General features: G+C 55.4%; 2 non-coding genes across 2 annotated transcripts; both read left to right on the forward strand.

The window, feature by feature from the left end:
• The first annotated feature begins 3,283 nt into the window (after positions 1 to 3,283).
• On the forward strand, positions 3,284 to 5,174 carry LOC126327694 (small subunit ribosomal RNA). The gene has a single exon (XR_007561385.1). It is a non-coding gene; the product is annotated as a small subunit ribosomal RNA (ribosomal RNA).
• Positions 5,175 to 5,545: 371 nt separating this feature from the next.
• On the forward strand, positions 5,546 to 5,700 carry LOC126327701 (5.8S ribosomal RNA). The gene has a single exon (XR_007561390.1). It is a non-coding gene; the product is annotated as a 5.8S ribosomal RNA (ribosomal RNA).
• The last annotated feature ends 1,575 nt before the right edge of the window (positions 5,701 to 7,275 follow it).

Genomic DNA, 7,275 nt, shown 5'->3' on the forward strand with positions numbered 1-7,275 from the left:
CCTAACTCAAGTTGTCCCTTAACCTAACTCAAGTTGTCCCTTAACCTAACTCAAGTTGTCCCTTAACCTAACTCAAGTTGTCCCTTAACCTAACTCAAGTTGTCCCTTAACCTAACTCAAGTTGTCCCTTAACCTAACTCAAGTTGTCCCTTAACCTAACTCAAGTTGTCCCTTAACCTAACTCAAGTTGTCCCTTAACCTAACTCAAGTTGTCCCTTAACCTAACTCAAGTTGTCCCTTAACCTAACTCAAGTTGTCCCTTAACCTAACTCAAGTTGTCCCTTAACCTAACTCAAGTTGTCCCTTAACCTAACTCAAGTTGTCCCTTAACCTAACTCAAGTTGTCCCTTAACCTAACTCAAGTTGTCCCTTAACCTAACTCAAGTTGTCCCTTAACCTAACTCAAGTTGTCCCTTAACCTAACTCAAGTTGTCCCTTAACCTAACTCAAGTTGTCCCTTAACCTAACTCAAGTTGTCCCTTAACCTAACCCACGTTGTCCCTTAACCTAACCCACGTTGTCCCTTAACCTAACCCACGTTGTCCCTTAACCTAACCCACGTTGTCCCTTAACCTAACCCACGTTGTCCCTTAACCTAACCCACGTTGTCCCTTAACCTAACCCACGTTGTCCCTTAACCTAACCCACGTTGTCCCTTAACCTAACCCACGTTGTCCCTTAACCTAACCCACGTTGTCCCTTAACCTAACCCACGTTGTCCCTTAACCTAACCCACGTTGTCCCTTAACCTAACCCACGTTGTCCCTTAACCTAACCCACGTTGTCCCTTAACCTAACCCACGTTGTCCCTTAACCTAACCCACGTTGTCCCTTAACCTAACCCACGTTGTCCCTTAACCTAACCCACGTTGTCCCTTAACCTAACCCACGTTGTCCCTTAACCTAACCCACGTTGTCCCTTAACCTAACCCACGTTGTCCCTTAACCTAACCCACGTTGTCCCTTAACCTAACCCACGTTGTCCCTTAACCTAACCCACGTTGTCCCTTAACCTAACCCACGTTGTCCCTTAACCTAACCCACGTTGTCCCTTAACCTAACCCACGTTGTCCCTTAACCTAACCCACGTTGTCCCTTAACCTAACCCACGTTGTCCCTTAACCTAACCCACGTTGTCCCTTAACCTAACCCACGTTGTCCCTTAACCTAACCCACGTTGTCCCTTAACCTAACCCACGTTGTCCCTTAACCTAACCCACGTTGTCCCTTAACCTAACCCACGTTGTCCCTTAACCTAACCCACGTTGTCCCTTAACCTAACCCACGTTGTCCCTTAACCTAACCCACGTTGTCCCTTAACCTAACCCACGTTGTCCCTTAACCTAACCCACGTTGTCCCTTAACCTAACCCACGTTGTCCCTTAACCTAACCCACGTTGTCCCTTAACCTAACCCACGTTGTCCCTTAACCTAACCCACGTTGTCCCTTAACCTAACCCACGTTGTCCCTTTGCCTAACATAGTTCACTGCTCGGAATCTCTGGTGTCGTTGTTATCCTCATGTAGATGTCTTGCGAGTGTTGCTTACTTTCCACATATTCCCGCTATCCACTGTCAATTGTACTGCAATAGGACTATATCGCCCCCCCCCCCCCTCCCTCTGTCCCCCTCTTTGTGTCTCTGTCCTCTCAAGCTGGTCGGTCTGGCGTTTGAGTGTTAAATGAGCCTCGCAGCTGTTCAGTTGCATTCAGATGTCGACGCCCTCAGTGTACGTCGTGGTATGGTCTGTGTCCATTGTCCGCTGATGTCGTACGCGTAACCCACACGCTGTACCGATCATCGGTCGTTACGTACAGAGTGAAGTAGTGTGATACGTGTGACCGTACGCTGGCTGTGCCCAACGGTGTCGAATCTCAATTTCCATATGATGTGCTCGATGCTACTTGTCTCGTCTCCCAATAACAGCTAGGTTGCACTGTGGTACGCCGTAGAGGCGTGTGGGAGGAACGTACGAACGCATTGTATGTCACCCTGGGTCGCTGGGGGTGGTGGTGCGGTGAGTCAGGTCAGGTCAGGTCAGCGTGAGCCGTCTGATGTAGTGACGCGTGTATTCCGACTTTGTCGTATTGCCTCACACAAAGTGCTACCCTGGTGGACCGCGTTCCATATCTGGGACATGCCGCAGATGCCGGTTGACAGTGGATCGCGGAAGGGACATCGCATACGTGCGCGGGCCACCTTCCACGTGTTCTCTTCTGCACATGTCGCAGTGTGTATGTGGTCTGATGTAGCGTGTCGTGACACATGACATCCTGGCATGCAAGAATTGTTGAATTCGCAAATGTAGGTGGACATCTACGTTTACTGCCCAAGATACGCAAATGAACTGGAAATCCGTTGTTGAGCGGTTGTTCACGCTGGAGGTGAATCTGTGATGGCGACGATCGGTACAGCTATTAACCGGTTGTTTCAGCGGTACCCGCCACATCCACACACGTGACTAGGCCCATGTGGGTATGAAGCGATACGCGGCGGTGGCTTGGTGGGACTGTTCCCGGCCGGTGAAGGGGGGCCGCCCGGCGTGTTGGCCGCGCGCTGCGTGGGCGCACGCGCAACAGGCGGCTGGTGGGGGGCGCCGAGTGGCAGGAGCGCCAGCCGACGGGCCCGGCAGGCGGCGCAGCTACGCTGCGGCGCACCCTGCACGCGGCGCCTGGCGGCCAAAGTTGGTTCAGCCGAGCCCGGTGCGAAGCGCGGTGGACATCTGCAGTGTGCTGGTCTGATTGAGGACTGTGTGCGTTGAGGATGCGCCGCCGCCTGGCACTCGGCGCCGCGACGCCGTCTGCTGCTCGGTCGCCCCAGCGGTTCTCGCAGGTGGTTTGTATCGCAGTTGTGCGGACGTGTTGGCGCGTGCGCTGTGCTGGGAGAGTTCGCTTCTGCACCCAAGTGGGGCTTTGCCCTTGTGTGGCGCTGGCGTTGGAGCTGCCGGTCACCATAGGTGGCGCGTGTTGTCTCCCGCCGGCAATGCCACGACAGCACGCTCCCGGGCCTCTGTCGGCAGCGGCAAGCTCAGTTGGGAGCAAGGGTGTTCTCACTAAAACCGTCTACTCGCCTAACTCCGGGCGATTGCGCCTCTCTCGAAACCGACCAAGTACCTAGGACGGCGCTGCGCGCCGCCGGGACCTGAGAGGGTTTCGAGGTGTATCGTGCAGGGGAGCTCGGCCTCCTCCTGTTTGCAGAATAATTGAGCGGACGCTTGCGTGTTCGCGCGGGCCCCCGGGACACACTCCCGGGCGGCCGGCTGCTCAGCTCTAGTTGACGCAGCTCCCTGGTTGATCCTGCCAGTAGTCATATGCTTGTCTCAAAGATTAAGCCATGCATGTCTCAGTACAAGCCGCATTAAGGTGAAACCGCGAATGGCTCATTAAATCAGTTATGGTTCCTTAGATCGTACCCACGTTACTTGGATAACTGTGGTAATTCTAGAGCTTAATACATGCAAACAGAGTCCCGACCAGAGATGGAAGGGACGCTTTTATTAGATCAAAACCAATCGGATTGGCTTGTCTGGTCCGTTTGCCTTGGTGACTCTGAATAACTTTGGGCTGATCGCACGGTCCTCGTACCGGCGACGCATCTTTCAAATGTCTGCCTTATCAACTGTCGATGGTAGGTTCTGCGCCTACCATGGTTGTAACGGGTAACGGGGAATCAGGGTTCGATTCCGGAGAGGGAGCCTGAGAAACGGCTACCACATCCAAGGAAGGCAGCAGGCGCGCAAATTACCCACTCCCGGCACGGGGAGGTAGTGACGAAAAATAACGATACGGGACTCATCCGAGGCCCCGTAATCGGAATGAGTACACTTTAAATCCTTTAACGAGTATCTATTGGAGGGCAAGTCTGGTGCCAGCAGCCGCGGTAATTCCAGCTCCAATAGCGTATATTAAAGTTGTTGCGGTTAAAAAGCTCGTAGTTGGATTTGTGTCCCACGCTGTTGGTTCACCGCCCGTCGGTGTTTAACTGGCATGTATCGTGGGACGTCCTGCCGGTGGGGCGAGCCGAAGGGGTGCTTTCGCGTCCCGAGGCGGACCCCGTTTAAATCCTACCAGGGTGCTCTTTGTGAGTGTCTCGGTGGGCCGGCACGTTTACTTTGAACAAATTAGAGTGCTTAAAGCAGGCAAGCCCGCCTGAATACTGTGTGCATGGAATAATGGAATAGGACCTCGGTTCTATTTTGTTGGTTTTCGGAACCCGAGGTAATGATTAATAGGGACAGGCGGGGGCATTCGTATTGCGACGTTAGAGGTGAAATTCTTGGATCGTCGCAAGACGAACAGAAGCGAAAGCATTTGCCAAGTATGTTTTCATTAATCAAGAACGAAAGTTAGAGGTTCGAAGGCGATCAGATACCGCCCTAGTTCTAACCATAAACGATGCCAGCCAGCGATCCGCCGCAGTTCCTCCGATGACTCGGCGGGCAGCCTCCGGGAAACCAAAGCTTTTGGGTTCCGGGGGAAGTATGGTTGCAAAGCTGAACTTAAAGGAATTGACGGAAGGGCACCACCAGGAGTGGAGCCTGCGGCTTAATTTGACTCAACACGGGAAACCTCACCAGGCCCGGACACCGGAAGGATTGACAGATTGATAGCTCTTTCTTGATTCGGTGGGTGGTGGTGCATGGCCGTTCTTAGTTGGTGGAGCGATTTGTCTGGTTAATTCCGATAACGAACGAGACTCTAGCCTGCTAACTAGTCGCGTGACATCCTTCGTGCTGTCAGCGATTACTTTTCTTCTTAGAGGGACAGGCGGCTTCTAGCCGCACGAGATTGAGCAATAACAGGTCTGTGATGCCCTTAGATGTCTGGGCCGCACGCGCGCTACACTGAAGGAATCAGCGTGTCTTCCTAGGCCGAAAGGTCGGGGTAACCCGCTGAACCTCCTTCGTGCTAGGGATTGGGGCTTGCAATTGTTCCCCATGAACGAGGAATTCCCAGTAAGCGCGAGTCATAAGCTCGCGTTGATTACGTCCCTGCCCTTTGTACACACCGCCCGTCGCTACTACCGATTGAATGATTTAGTGAGGTCTTCGGACTGGTACGCGGCATCGACTCTGTCGTTGCCGATGCTACCGGAAAGATGACCAAACTTGATCATTTAGAGGAAGTAAAAGTCGTAACAAGGTTTCCGTAGGTGAACCTGCGGAAGGATCATTACCGACTAGACTGCATGTCTTTCGATGTGCGTGTCGTGTCGCGCAACACGCTACCTGTACGGCAGTGGCCGTGCGCCGCGTGCGGAACCACGCGTGCCTCTCAAAACTAGCGGAAGTGTTGTTGTTGTTGTTGTTGTGTGGTACGAGCGCTGAAGCTCTGGAGCGGCTGGCCTGCGGTACCTGGCGCCTGGCGCCGGTTTTGAATGACGTTCGCCCGAGTGCCTGTCCGCTCCGGTGTGGAGCCGTACGACGCCCATCGGCTGTGAGGCCGTTGGACACAAAAAAAATAGTGGAACAGGGGCCGTCAGACGCCTCAGTCCCGCAAATGCTACTGTCTTGAAAGAGACAGTGGGAGACTGAAAAGGAAAAGATCACCCAGGACGGTGGATCACTCGGCTCGTGGGTCGATGAAGAACGCAGCAAATTGCGCGTCGACATGTGAACTGCAGGACACATGAACATCGACGTTTCGAACGCACATTGCGGTCCATGGATTCCGTTCCCGGGCCACGTCTGGCTGAGGGTCGGCTACGTATACTGAAGCGCGCGGCGTTTGTCCCGCTTCGGAGACGTGGGAGTGTCGTGGTCGCCTGTGTGGCCGGCCGCGTCTCCTTAAACGTGCGATGCGCGCCCGTCGCCTGGCGGTTCGCATACCGGTACTTTCTCGGTAGCGTGCACAGCCGGCTGGCGGTGTGGCGTGCGACACCTCGTACAACGACCTCAGAGCAGGCGAGACTACCCGCTGAATTTAAGCATATTACTAAGCGGAGGAAAAGAAACTAACAAGGATTCCCCCAGTAGCGGCGAGCGAACAGGGAAGAGTCCAGCACCGAACCCCGCAGGCTGCCGCCTGTCGTGGCATGTGGTGTTTGGGAGGGTCCACTACCCCGACGCCTCGCGCCGAGCCCAAGGTCCAACTTGAATGAGGCCACGGCCCGTAGAGGGTGCCAGGCCCGTAGCGGCCGGTGCGAGCGTCGGCGGGACCTCTCCTTCGAGTCGGGTTGCTTGAGAGTGCAGCTCCAAGTGGGTGGTAAACTCCATCTGAGACTAAATATGACCACGAGACCGATAGCGAACAAGTACCGTGAGGGAAAGTTGAAAAGAACTTTGAAGAGAGAGTTCAAAAGTACGTGAAACCGTTCTGGGGTAAACGTGAGAAGTCCGAAAGGTCGAACGGGTGAGATTCACGCCCATCCGGCCACTGGCCCCCGCCCTCGGCAGATGGGGCCGGCCGCCCGCGCGGAGCAATCCGCGGCGGGGTCGTGTCCGGTTGCCTTTCCACTCGCCGCGGGGTGGGGCCGTTCGGTGTGCGGTGGGCCGCACTTCTCCCCTAGTAGGACGTCGCGACCCGCTGGGTGCCGGCCTACGGCCCGGGTGCGCAGCCTGTCCTTCCGCGGGCCTCGGTTCGCGTCTGTTGGGCAGAGCCCCGGTGTCCTGGCTGGCTGCTCGGCGGTATATCTGGAGGAGTCGATTCGCCCCTTTGGGCGCTCGGGCTCCCGGCAAGCGCGCGCGGTTCTTCCCGGATGACGGACCTACCTGGCCCGGCCCCGGACCCGCGCCGCTGTTGGCTCGGGATGCTCTCGGGCGGAATAATCGCTCCCGTCAGCGGCGCTTCAGCTTTGGACAATTTCACGACCCGTCTTGAAACACGGACCAAGGAGTCTAACATGTGCGCGAGTCATTGGGCTGTACGAAACCTAAAGGCGTAATGAAAGTGAAGGTCTCGCCTTGCGCGGGCCGAGGGAGGATGGGGCTTCCCCGCCCTTCACGGGGCGGCGGCCTCCGCACTCCCGGGGCGTCTCGTCCTCATTGCGAGGTGAGGCGCACCTAGAGCGTACACGTTGGGACCCGAAAGATGGTGAACTATGCCTGGCCAGGACGAAGTCAGGGGAAACCCTGATGGAGGTCCGTAGCGATTCTGACGTGCAAATCGATCGTCGGAGCTGGGTATAGGGGCGAAAGACTAATCGAACCATCTAGTAGCTGGTTCCCTCCGAAGTTTCCCTCAGGATAGCTGGTGCTCGTACGAGTCTCATCCGGTAAAGCGAATGATTAGAGGCCTTGGGGCCGAAACGACCTCAACCTAACACGCGATCTAGTGT

This window comes from Schistocerca gregaria, unplaced genomic scaffold (assembly GCF_023897955.1).
Source record: "Schistocerca gregaria isolate iqSchGreg1 unplaced genomic scaffold, iqSchGreg1.2 ptg001057l, whole genome shotgun sequence".
NCBI classification, from domain to species: Eukaryota; Metazoa; Arthropoda; class Insecta; order Orthoptera; family Acrididae; genus Schistocerca; species Schistocerca gregaria.